Source organism: Ambystoma mexicanum, chromosome 3p, assembly GCF_040938575.1.
Source record: "Ambystoma mexicanum isolate Mex_15411 chromosome 3p, UKY_AmexF1_1, whole genome shotgun sequence".
In the NCBI taxonomy this organism is placed as follows: Eukaryota; Metazoa; Chordata; class Amphibia; order Caudata; family Ambystomatidae; genus Ambystoma; species Ambystoma mexicanum.
This window is the reverse complement of record NC_090925.1, coordinates 1,075,567,429-1,075,581,013: the sequence shown is the minus strand read 5'-3', so window position 1 is coordinate 1,075,581,013 and position 13,585 is coordinate 1,075,567,429. Positions and strand designations below refer to the sequence as shown.

General features: G+C 39.6%; 1 protein-coding gene across 2 annotated transcripts in view; it reads right to left on the bottom strand.

Moving 5' to 3' along the window:
* The window catches only part of JAKMIP2 (janus kinase and microtubule interacting protein 2), a 562,748-nt gene that overhangs the window by 17,648 nt on the left and 531,515 nt on the right, over positions 1-13,585 (bottom strand). The window lies entirely within an intron of this gene.

Here is a 13,585-nt window from a genome sequence, read left to right as displayed (position 1 = left end):
GTTGAGGTGTTTAGGAACTGTAAGGATATTTGGCGTGTTACAGCACAGAGTACAACACTACTACACAGGTAGCAAACAGCATAGAGTACAGCACTACTGCACAAGTAGCACATTTTTTTTTTGCATTACCACCACAAGGGTGCGGTGCATTGCTATATGGGTTACCAGATTAACAAGGAAAGACAGGCTATTCAGTCAAAAACGATTTTAACATATAAGATGCAAATCTATTTTTACAGTTAAAAGCACACGTGCTCATTTAAAAATGCACACTATTTTTCACCTGAAATGCCTATGGTGCGAGAGACACATTTGAAAATTAACAGCTAACCTATTAACCATTAACCTGACTAATAAAACCTTATTTAACATAGCCCACTAATAAAATGTGTTATCCACTGCAGAATTAGGCATACTCTGAAAGCCATTTAAATGTGTGTGCAGATTTTTTTTCTCTGCCTGCTTCTCCGTGTTTTTGTGCACAGTAACTGCAGGAAGAAGGAAGTCAGATTTGCAACAATTGCAAATGTATAAGCGAAGCTATTGTTGAAGAGTAGGAGGATGAGAGATGATGGATTTCATTGGGACACGTCATACAGAGGGCTGAGATGAAAGTTTTAGTGGGCAGTATCGGGGAAAAAGACAGGCAGACATTTTTCTGCACTACTGGGGAGAAGACCTGGCTGTGGGACTCCTGACTGAATGCAGATCCCTGCGTCCTGCTACAGTCAAGATTTGGCAGTCGAGATTGGGGAGAGCTGAAAGAAGGACCTTTCCACTGGCTGAGGCGTTCCTATCTGAAAAAGCTGAGAATTCCAGGCAATGAACCCGGTTTGAGAAGGCAAGCGTTCCTTTTTGCTGGAGTTAATCCAAGGGAGCCACATTCACAAAGAGAACAGCCAAAGAGAACAACTAAAAAGATAAGGTAATGAGAAGTGTGGGAGCTGAGTGTGTACGGTAATATGCAGTCAGTGTAGGATTCCTGTGCATGCCTTAATCAAATGCTAATGTTGCAATTTGAGTTCTGTTCTCCGCCACGCTCTTTGCAGTGTGTCATAGGCAATGCTTTTACTGTACCATTTTATTTATTTCTGTAAAGAGTGAGATCGTGTTTAAATGCAACTTTTATAATACAGAAAAATATTTGAAAACAGACGGGTGGTGTATTTAATATTTACCATTACAATGCCGATGAAGTGGGGAGATTTTTAAACAGTGCAATGGTCATTTTAAGACAGATGTGTGCATGTCAGATTCAGTATGAACAGTTGTGAGTGATTGTAGCATAGCTCGTTGGAGGTACATGAGCCAACGGGAAGAGAGACTCTCTGAACATAGCTCCCTACCGTATATAAGGTAGTGGAAATTACCACAAGATTACCATATATAGCTCTCTGTCGTAAATAAGTCAGTGAGATCGCCCATGGTGGCACACTATCACTGAAAAATGTGGTTTTCCTAAAATGTAGGTCTGAGGTCTCTCTAGTGATTACACGAAAAATCTAAGCAAAGATAAGGGATTTTGGACATTGGGGCCACAAATAAAACAAGGGAATTATGCTCACCAAAATACCACCAACCGCGCCTACCACCCACGCATACCAAATATGCATGCCTGGGTGCTGAAATAATGCATGTTCAATGTATTATTGTTGTACATGGCCCAATCTGAATACAAGGAGTGATTGTTGCTAAGTTATATTTCGGCGGTAAGAAAATACCGTCAGGCCCCAAATCTCCACAAAATACCCTACATATTTATGGTGCGTTGCAGGCCGGGAAAGTGATCATAGAGTACCTACTGGGCGTGGCAAGTGTGTCTCACACTGCCATTTGCACATTAAAGGGAACCCATTTTATAATAGCATTGTGCCACTAAAAACGAATTTCAGAATGTCACAAAGGGAAACCACATTCTCAGATCTAGTGCAATATTTAGAGGCAAAGTTATTTGCACATGGGAATTGGTCTTCGAATAGCACGTTAGAATGGAGTAACCGCATTCAGGGTGAGGTGCAGAAAGAAAAACTAGACAATATTTTTGCAGAAGGCAGCATAATTCAGGTCTGCCTTACAAGATTATTGAATGCAGCCGATAAAAGTGCAGAGAAAGACTGTTTAATACGGCTATGCGGCAAAATATGGTTTATTTTAAACAAATCCCTGCGAATGCAAGAGAATGATACTCAGCTAATTAACAGGTTAAAGACTGAATTAGAGGGGGCAAGTAAAAATCAGGAAATGTTGAGAGCAGAATTGGATGTATGCCAAAAAGACATGCAATTAAAATGCAGAGACTTTGATACTCAGTTATCCAAAAGCAAGAAACAATTTGAAGATAGTGAGCAAGAATTGGCACACTTAAAAGCCTTAGTGGATCACATTAGGCAGGATAAAGATGAGGTTGTTTCAGAAATGCAGATTTTACAAAAAGAACATTGTGAAAAAGAAGGTGATCTCCAGAGTGCAGAACAAGAAATGATTAAAATGATCCAAGAAAGAGACAAGAGAAATAAAGAGTTCAATGAATGCCAAATGCAAATGTGCGAAATGCAGGAGGTGATTAATAAAATGAGTGATGAAAATAATTATTTGCATGATGAAGCCAACAGACTCCTTAAAAAGTGTAAGGACTTAGAACAGCAAATGTGCATTCCCAGGTCCCAGGAGAGGCGGCAGGGTACCACATTCAATGGAGTGGAGGTGAATTCTAGCTCTGCCCAAAGAGCTAGTGCCCCAGTAACTGGGCCGGTGACTGAACTTGGTTGCAGCGCCCTTGGGGGATTTGATACTCCCATTGGGGGCAGTCACCAATCTCATACACCTGAAAACAGGATTGACTCACAAAATAGTGCAATTCCATGTATTGCAACAAGTAGCCCCATAAAAATAATGAAATCCATTAAAGCCCTGATCAAACCATTTAAAAAGGGAGGTGAATGCTGCATTGAGGATCACTTAGAAGCGGTGCATGACATTTTTAAAGCACTCCAGATACCTAGGGAACAGTACAGACAATATTTTCATTTAACTTTAGATGCCCCGACAGCCAGCATCATATAAGGGGATTAAATGAACAGCAGAATATGACATGGCTGGAGTTTGAAAAAGAAATTAGGCGTCATTTTTCTCCTTTTCAGTCATTGCAGGAGGCAAAGAAAGTCGCGTACACAATTACTGCTGGACCTAATGCATCCCCTCGCCAATTTTTACAAGACTTAAAAAGAGCATTCTCTCGCTTTGATGTATCTTTTGACTCAAATTCCAATGAGTTTAAAACTGCATACTTCTATGGGCTACAGAAAGACATCATATCCCAATTGGTCCGTGAATTTGACCGTGACAAGTCCCTTGAATGGATTGTACATCAAAGCACAAAGCTATATGAGGTACTCTATTGTCAGGGTAGAGAAAGTGATAAAATGAAAGATACCAGGCCTAAATCTAAAGAACCCTCAGCCACAGTAATGGAAATCAGGTCAGCCAAAATGTCCCTTGAGTCTGCTCAAAGCCAAGGTAAAAATAATGTGACACCTGAACAAAGGGGTAATCAACAAAGATCGCCATTTCCTGTACCAATGTTCCAAACACATGATCCTAGTAATAGAGAGAGCTACATCAGCCCTAGATATTTAGGGGATAGACCCCGGGTAGGATATCGGCCTGATATGGCAGGTATGAACAATAACCAGAGACAAAATCAAGATCAAAGAAATGATGGTCCCTACCAGTCATTGGGGACACAGAGCAGATTTGATCCCAGCACCATGATATATGGTAATCAGGATAGGCCCCGATATGTGGATCGATTTACTGATAATGGAAATCAACATAGGGGCCAGTACCCACAATCTGAGAGACAGGACATGAGGCAAAACGTGAACTACAATCCACGCCAGTATAATGATTCCCCACCAAGGGACTATAATCAAAGGATGGGTGCAACCCGCTCCCCTCCACAAATGAATCAAGAGTTCAGAAACCATCCCAACCGACATCAATCACCTGAGAGGTATCAGAATAGATCCAATCAGGGGGAAAACAACCAATATCGACCTAGGCCACAGAAAGAGGATCCTAGAGAGATGGAAAGGTTCCAGTGCCTTGAGGCCCAAGTGAAAATGTTAGCTGAGCAAATAGGAAAGCTCTATACAGCGCAAAAACAACCTTCCAAAGAGGGGGCTGATGGCCATAGCAATGACCGGGGGGCTTCCGAAAAGTGACTAAGTACTCATGATAATCGCAGTGCCAAAATGACAGATTGCTCTGATATAATTTTGCATAACGACTCTGAGATGCCTAATGGATTAAAAATGAAAGTACCAGTAAATGAAATTGTGATAGAAAGTGCAAATACTTCTAAAAAAGAGGTACGGTTTAACTTAGAGCTAAATAAAACAGTAAAGATTTGCACAAATGAAAAAGAAACATTAGGAATTCCAAAAGAACAAAGGAACAGATTTAAGAAAAATGACTCATGCATGGGGAATACCAGTAAACAGGGAGTAAGTGGGGATGCCATAGCTCCTTCCCTGGGCAAGCAAAACAATGACCAAACACAGACAGAAAAAGGAAATACTCACAAGGAGGGTACAAGTCAATCACCTGAAGAATTCTTTGAGCCACATATTTTTGAAGAGGTTGAAAGGGCTGGTATTACACTAAATGATCACAAATGCACAGAATTAAAAAATGACAAATTGCTGAATGATGTTGTTACACATGTTCAGTTGGAAGGTTGTAATGTGGTCTCTGATGTTACCCAGATGGATGGGCGAACAGTGGCCACACTCCAAAAAACCTCTGAACATGGAGAAATGAATAAAATATCTCGCACAGAAATGGGTAAAAAGGAGGGAAAAATGTCTTTTCATTTACCAATGTGCTTAGCCAAAAGTGAAAAAGACCTGAGAAAGGTGAGCCCTGAAATCAGTAAGAATTCACATTTCTTATGTGTATTAGAGGAAGTTGAGGACAGATATTATGCACCCATCACTGTAGAAGAAAAATGCCACACCTTTGCTATGATTGACACTGGCGCACAGGCCACAATTATGTCCAAGGAGCTGGTAAAGAGTATCAATGAAGGGAGGCCTCCACAGAGTCAGATCACAGTGAAGGCAAATCAAGGCCCAGTGCATAACTTTAATGGGGAGGAGGTGCCCATCATAGGTGTAACTGAGGTTGACATAAAAATAGGAAAGCACAGAATGAAACAAGAGATATTGATCACATCTATTTGTGAAATTCCACTTCTGATGGGGACAGATTGCCTGAAAAGATTGTCTCCTCTCATAGATGGGGTGAATGGAGTGCTGTGGTCCTTAACCAAAAAACCGTTGAGGCCTAAGAAACTAAAATCACAAAACAGCAATATAAATGAATGTCACACCGTTGTCAAAACAAATGATGCTGTGGAGGTATATCTCCAGAATAGCTGCATACCTAGTGTCACTGTTATATTAATGTGTCAAGACAAAATGCAGAGCGACAATGAAAAACTACCTGTACAAATATACTTGGACCCAAGGAAAGATTGGCAGACTGCCATAGATGAGCACACATTACGTTTCTATTTAAAAGAGAAAACATGCAAACAGAATATTGCTCCTAAAACAGATTCAGAAAAACACATTACCACTCTGGCAGAAATACACATGGAAGATGAGAAACCATGGGTTCATGTTGGTATAAATGATTATCTTAAAACAATAAAAGCCACTTTAGCACTTGAACATGAAAGGAGTTTCATTAATGAGAAATTGTTGCAAAAAATTATGGAGAGGGAAGAAATCCTGAAATTTAGGATTAAAAACCAATATGTTTCTGGGTTGGACAGTCCAGACTTTGAAAACCGAATTGCAGGCAGATGCATGCTTAAAATTAGCATTGGTCAGAAAACAATTTACCATAATATATGGATAGTGAGTGGAGCACAAAATGAATTTTACATGGGCAATGACATCATGCACAGAATGTGTATGGTGTTAGATTTCCTTAATCAAAAAATATGGTCACGCCTAGGTGGTCCGGCACCTGAATTTGAAGACAAAAGAAGGGCTTATCATTGTGCACAACTGGTTCCTTATGCAGTCGAATTACAAATGAGGAAAAATACTATTATTCCTGCATTTACAAAACAGTTTGCAATAACACTGAAATGCAAAAATGGACAGCAGATGAAAGGCTCTGATGCATTTGTATGCCTGAATGAATCCATAAAACAGCAAGGCCTGGATTATGAATACATTCCATTGGTAGACATTGGTGAGGGATCTGTAAAAATCATGGTAAATAATAAAGGTTGTCAGGATATTCATTTAGAGGAAAACTCCCCATTAGGAATGGCCATACAAAAATCACATTATACGGCAGATTTAAATAACATGGTGATTGGGAATATTCCTGAAAAATATGTAGATGCCAAGGGCGAGTTGCCAGAACACCTGGACTCTCAGCCCAAAGGAATATTTAAAATTCATTCTGTGTATCCTTATGATTCAAATGAGACAGTGTGCTGCCATCAAGAGGATTGCATAATATTTAATTTAAATGAAAATGAAACAGGAAATCAGCCCATTGAAGTGGAAGCTGATATGCCAAAATATTTAAAAGTGGCAGCTTTACAAAAAGACACAGCCACACAGTTAGAGGAAAGCGCTGAGATTCCTTTACCAGAAGAGTTTCCAGAATTTTCCAGAATGGTAGAAGAGCAGATCTCCTTAGCGGATGCATGTGACAGCGATAAGGATAGAGACGACCTGAGGGAAATATTTATGGAGTTTAAGGATGTATTTGCAAAAGATGCTTATGATTGTGGTTTAACTGATTTACATGTGGCCACACTACCAGAAGGTTGTAGCAGAAATCCAGTGTTTGTACGCCAGTATAGACTACCGCTGGCATGTTTAGAATCATTGGCAGAGATTATTAAAAATTTGGAATCACGGGGAATAATCAGGCCCATTCATAGCACATCCAATACGCCTATTTTAGGTGTGTTAAAGCCAAATGGTCAATGGCGGCTGTGTGCAGACTTAAGAGAGTTAAATAAAAGAGTACCAGTATCTAGATGGCCACTACCATTCATTGATCAGGGCCTAGCTCAGATACATGGTTCAAATGTATTTACCACGTTAGATCTCACATCTGGATATTGGTGTGTGCCATTGGCAGAGGAGATACAACACTTATTTTCCTTTACATTTGACAGGACTCAATATGCCTGGCTTAGAGCTCCATTCGGGTACATCAATAGTGGGAGTGAATTTGGCATATTTTTGAGAAAGGCCATGCCGGATGCAGCGGAAAGAGGAACAATAGTTTATGTGGATGATGTCCTGATAAAAAATGAAAGCCTGAAAAGCCATTTTGATGAAATAAGACATGTACTTGGCCAATTGCAGAAAGCAGGCGCCAAAGTATCTTTGCAAAAAGCACAATGGTGCAAGAAAAAAGTGAACTTTCTAGGGCATGAAGTGACTGAACATGGGCTAAATCCACAAAGGAAGAAAATAGAGGCCATACAAAGATTAAAAGATCCTAAAAATGTGGAAGGAGTAAAAAGTTTATTAGGGATGACAGGCTATAACAGAAAGTTCATTGAGAATTATGCAGAAATCACTCAACCATTGAATAAACTGCTTAAACTAAATACTCCCTGGAGATGGGAAAGGGAGCAGTCTGATGCAGTGGCTAGATTGAAGGAATGTCTTGTAAAGGCACCATGTTTAGCATACCCCATAAAGGACAGGGATTTCTTTATAGAAATAGGTTTTTCTGAACATTGTATGTCAGCAGTATTATCACAAAAACACGATTTGAATCACAAAACCATTGCATATGCAAGTAAGGCATTTTCCCAAGTTGAAATGAAATTTAATGAATGTGAAAAGGCCCTATTAACCACTGTGTGGGCGCTACAACATTTCCGCCCCATTGTTCAGGGAGAAAAGGTGATTATTAAAACAAATCATCAACCTTTGCAATTTTTAGAGAGTAAAAGAATTAGATCAGGCAATCTGGCGCAATCCAGAATCACTTCATGGACGCTGGCATTACAAGGTTTTCCCGTAGAAGTGAGATATGGACAAAATAAAAAGAGCCCAATTGCTCAAGGATTAGCTGGCTTACATGACTGTGCAGCTGAACAAATACCAAATGAAATGGAAGTGGAAACTAGTTTGCAGGAATTTGAACAATCATCACACAAAGCTTTTGATGAAAAAACATGCAGGGATTTGCCAACTGTATATGTGGATGGTTGTGCTTTTCACATTGAAAATGACAGTAATAAACAATTAGTGGCAGGAATAGGAAATGTCTGGTTGAAATGTGAAGGCGTTCCCAGTATAGGGATGAGGATTGGAGATAGGAGCAGTCAGGTGGCGGAATTGGCAGCCATTTATAAAGCAATTGCTACTGCAGTTGATAAAAAGTTCAGTGAAATTGTCCTGGTGACTGATTCTGACTATGCACGGAATAGCTTTGTGGAGTATTTGCCTGGTTGGAAAGCAAGAGGCATGGTTACATACAACAAAAAGCCACTTAAACATGGAAAAATGATACAAGCCATAGACAAATTGGTGTCAGAAAATAATTTAACAATATACTGGAGAAAAATTCGTGGGCATTTAAAAACACCAGGAGAGGATAAGGAGGGAAATGATAAGGCAGACCATCTGGCTAAGATTGGGGCTGTGATGGGAGAATTGCTACATATTGATTATTTAATGGGTGAAATACAAATTGATGCAGTGACACGTTCTAAAGCACCAAAGGAGATAGATCAACCGGTGGTGCAGTGGAGTCATGACACGCCAGACCAAGATTTGATTGAGGCACAAAAGAATGATCAAATTTTGGGAATCTATTATAATCATTTGATAGATCCTGAACAAAATCCTTTAACAGAAAAAGATTGTATGGGAAAAGAAGAGTTGAGGGTGTTATTAAAGAACAAAACACGAATTAGATTACAGGATGGGCTCATGATTAGAGAGTCCATAACAGGGCAAATACAGTGGGTAGTACCCCTTTCATTCAGAGGACTAATGCTACACCATGCACATGATGCCATAACTGCAGGCCATAGAGGTTCACAAAAAACATTAGAAATACTAAAAGATTATGCTTACTGGCCACATATGTCCCAAGATGTGGAATTATATACTAGAGGATGTCTAGTATGCGCCCAATTTAAACCTGCTTCACCAATGCATAGAGCACCATTGATGAAAAGAGGTCTAACTCTCCCATGGTCAGATTTGCAAATAGACTATGTAGGTCCTTTAAAAAGGTCGAGCAGGGGACACCGTTATATTTTGAGTGTGGTATGTTTGATGTCAAAGTGGATTGAATGCATTCCTGCACCAGATTGTAGTGCGCAAACAGCAGCCGCATTGCTGGTGAACCATGTGTTCTCAAGGTTTGGGTTGCCACAAAGAATTGAGTCAGACAGAGGAAGTCATTTCACAAGTACTCTAATGAGTAAAGTATGGCAAATACTAGGTGTGAAAAGGAAACTACATATCGCATATCGGGCGGCGTCTTCAGGTACAGTTGAAAGAAGCAATAGGTCTGTTGTGGATATTTTAAAGAAATTTGTGGCAGAAGCAGGTTCCAGCTGGGATTTACGTTTACCGTTGGTTCTGATGGCAATCAGGTCGACTCCTGCCAAAGCAACAGGTGTTAGCCCCCATGAGGTCTTGACAGGTAGGAAAATGGTGTTACCACAACACCTACTATACAGAACACATGAGCAAACTCTAGTGAGTGCATCCACAGTTCATGAATATATTGATGAACTGAGGAGGCATTTGCAACATGCATTTGCTTTTGTGCAGAGAAATCTGGAAAGAGCTGCTGACAGTGCAAAGTCATATTATGATAAAAAGACATCAGCAAAGGAATACAGTGTAGGGGATCAGGTGTACAAGTTTCATTTTGGAAAAAGTAAACAGAAAAATTCTAAATTTCTAGCAGCCTGGCAGGGGCCATTTCGGATTATAGATAAGGTCTCTCCTGTAGTGTATAAAGTTTTGAAAAATGAAGGTGAAACTGCAATAGAGCAGTTTGTCCATGTAAATCAAATCAAACCATGCCATCCCAGACATGAGATCAGGCGGCTTGAGCATGTAGAAACAGATAAAATCCCTTGAACACAAAAAGAGAAAATAAATGGGTACAATCAGGAGGCAGTGACAAAGAAGTTAAAAAGTTGATTGTTATGATGGCACATAAACACTGTAGTATATGTAAAATATGATATAAAATAAATATAAATAAATAAATAAATAAATGCACGTATAATGGAAGCTCATGGTTGGTGTGCAGAGAGAAAGTGTGTTAAGTATTGAATATCTGCTTGTTTTCTTTTAACTTGTGTTTAATTTCAGAAAAAAAAAAAAAAGAAATATTTTTACCAAGCATGTTTTATTTTTGGCAAAAGGATGAAGTTAGTATTATGCTATGTACTTAATTTGTTTATTTTCTATTTTGATTTAGACAATTAACATTATTTGATCGGAGGTTCCGAGATCAGAGCCCATGGGAGAGACGATGGAGTCCTGGAGTCCCCTGGATGAAGACCAAAAGATGCCTGCCTCCAGGTGGAGGTGAAGACAAAATAACCGGAATGCCAAAAGAGATGACTACTGTGGATTCAAGATTGCCAAGATGAAAGAGTACTCGAATGAACCGAATAACATCGCTGGTCGGGACATACCAAAAGAGACAAAACAAAAGTTCCGGCATATGAAGTTCCACGTATTTATTATTTTAATTATTTATTTTAATTTGTTATATTAATTATTTGTTTTAGTTAGTTGTTTTATTTCGTTGTTTTTAATTGACTTGGAAAATTTAAACTTAAAGTAATGCCACTTCCACTGAGAAGGCAAATGTGGAACATTTTATGAACTGATGGACTCAGATGAAATGTTGATTGCAAATTTTCATTGATGCACATGAATATTCATTTTGTTGGATTGCTATATTGTAAAAAAAAAAAGAACAAGTTGTTTTTAGGAATTGGCTTGGATTATAGCCAAGTTCTAAAAAAAAAAGGAGGGTGTATGTAAGGATATTTGGCGTGTTACAGCACAGAGTACAACACTACTACACAGGTAGCAAACAGCATAGAGTACAGCACTACTGCACAAGTAGCACATTTTTTTTTTTGCATTACCACCACAAGGGTGCGGTGCATTGCTATATGGGTTACCAGATTAACAAGGAAAGACAGGCTATTCAGTCAAAAACGATTTTAACATATAAGATGCAAATCTATTTTTACAGTTAAAAGCACACGTGCTCATTTAAAAATGCACACTATTTTTCACCTGAAATGCCTATGGTGCGAGAGACACATTTGAAAATTAACAGCTAACCTATTAACCATTAACCTGACTAATAAAACCTTATTTAACATAGCCCACTAATAAAATGTGTTCTCCACTGCAGAATTAGGCATACTCTGAAAGCCATTTAAATGTGTGTGCAGATTTTTTTTTCTCTGCCTGCTTCTCCGTGTTTTTGTGCACAGTAACTGCAGGAAGAAGGAAGTCAGATTTGCAACAATTGCAAATGTATAAGCGAAGCTATTGTTGAAGAGTAGGAGGATGAGAGATGATGGATTTCATTGGGACACGTCATACAGAGGGCTGAGATGAAAGTTTTAGTGGGCAGTATCGGGGAAAAAGACAGGCAGACATTTTTCTGCACTACTGGGGAGAAGACCTGGCTGTGGGACTCCTGACTGAATGCAGATCCCTGCGTCCTGCTACAGTCAAGATTTGGCAGTCGAGATTGGGGAGAGCTGAAAGAAGGACCTTTCCACTGGCTGAGGCGTTCCTATCTCAAAAAGCTGAGAATTCCAGGCAATGAACCCGGTTTGAGAAGGCAAGCGTTCCTTTTTGCTGGAGTTAATCCAAGGGAGCCACATTCACAAAGAGAACAGCCAAAGAGAACAACTAAAAAGATAAGGTAATGAGAAGTGTGGGAGCTGAGTGTGTACGGTAATATGCAGTCAGTGTAGGATTCCTGTGCATGCCTTAATCAAATGCTAATGTTGCAATTTGAGTTCTGTTCTCCGCCACGCTCTTTGCAGTGTGTCATAGACAATGCTTTTACTGTACCATTTTATTTATTTCTGTAAAGAGTGAGATCGTGTTTAAATGCAACTTTTATAATACAGAAAAATATTTGAAAACAGACGGGTGGTGTATTTAATATTTACCATTACAATGCCGATGAAGTGGGGAGATTTTTAAACAGTGCAATGGTCATTTTAAGACAGATGTGTGCATGTCAGATTCAGTATGAACAGTTGTGAGTGATTGTAGCATAGCTCGTTGGAGGTACATGAGCCAACGGGAAGAGAGACTCTCTGAACATAGCTCCCTACCGTATATAAGGTAGTGGAAATTACCACAAGATTACCATATATAGCTCTCTGTCGTAAATAAGTCAGTGAGATCGCCCATGGTGGCACACTATCACTGAAAAATGTGGTTTTCCTAAAATGTAGGTCTGAGGTCTCTCTAGTGATTACACGAAAAATCTAAGCAAAGATAAGGGATTTTGGACATTGGGGCCACAAATAAAACAAGGGAATTATGCTCACCAAAATACCACCAACCGCGCCTACCACCCACGCATACCAAATATGCATGCCTGGGTGCTGAAATAATGCATGTTCAATGTATTATTGTTGTACATGGCCCAATCTGAATACAAGGAGTGATTGTTGCTAAGTTATATTTCGGCGGTAAGAAAATACCGTCAGGCCCCAAATCTCCACAAAATACCCTACAGAACAGGCTAAATCAGTGACTCACCCCCTGAAGTGTGCCTGAAATAAACCTTTAAGGAGTCTAGAAATTATTGGATAGAATTCCATAAAGACAAATTATGTGTTATTCCTATTCTTTCTTATTTAGTGTCACTGCTCAAAGTGATACACCTGTGGAAACCCGTTTTTTAAGAGGCATGTATAAGAAAGCCCACCACTCAAAAAATAAAGAGCCACATGACACTGGCCACAGCCCAGGAGCTTACATTTTTTAAAAAAAGAAGTAAAAAAAATAAAAAGTAAAGAAAAATATTATTTTTTTTCTTCTAGGGGTAGCAAGGGAGATCACAGGGGAGACCACAGGGGTAGCAAGGGAGATCACAGGGGTCACAACTGCGACCCCTGGCAACCCCCAAATGACGTCCCTGCTCCACGCATTACACTTCTCACATCATAATGCCTAATCTCAAAATCATGAAAACCAAATCATGCGTGCTTGGCATGACTGCAACCCTGAGAACTCAATCTGCCATAGGTGACATAATCCAGTAGGTTCAAAATACACAGCAGAGACTAGTGTGAAAGCCTTTGTAAATGGGCCAAAGTGGTGAGGAGTGAAATTTGCAGTGTGAATTCGTTGGACAACCGTTTAGCTGGCCTTATATATTTCCTTATGCAACAGCTCCCTCTAGTGGTGACAACACGGTGAAGCAGGCAGTCTCTACTGCGCATCAGACAAACATACATCTGGCCTTTTATAATATTGTATGAACATTAATCATCTCTATGGTA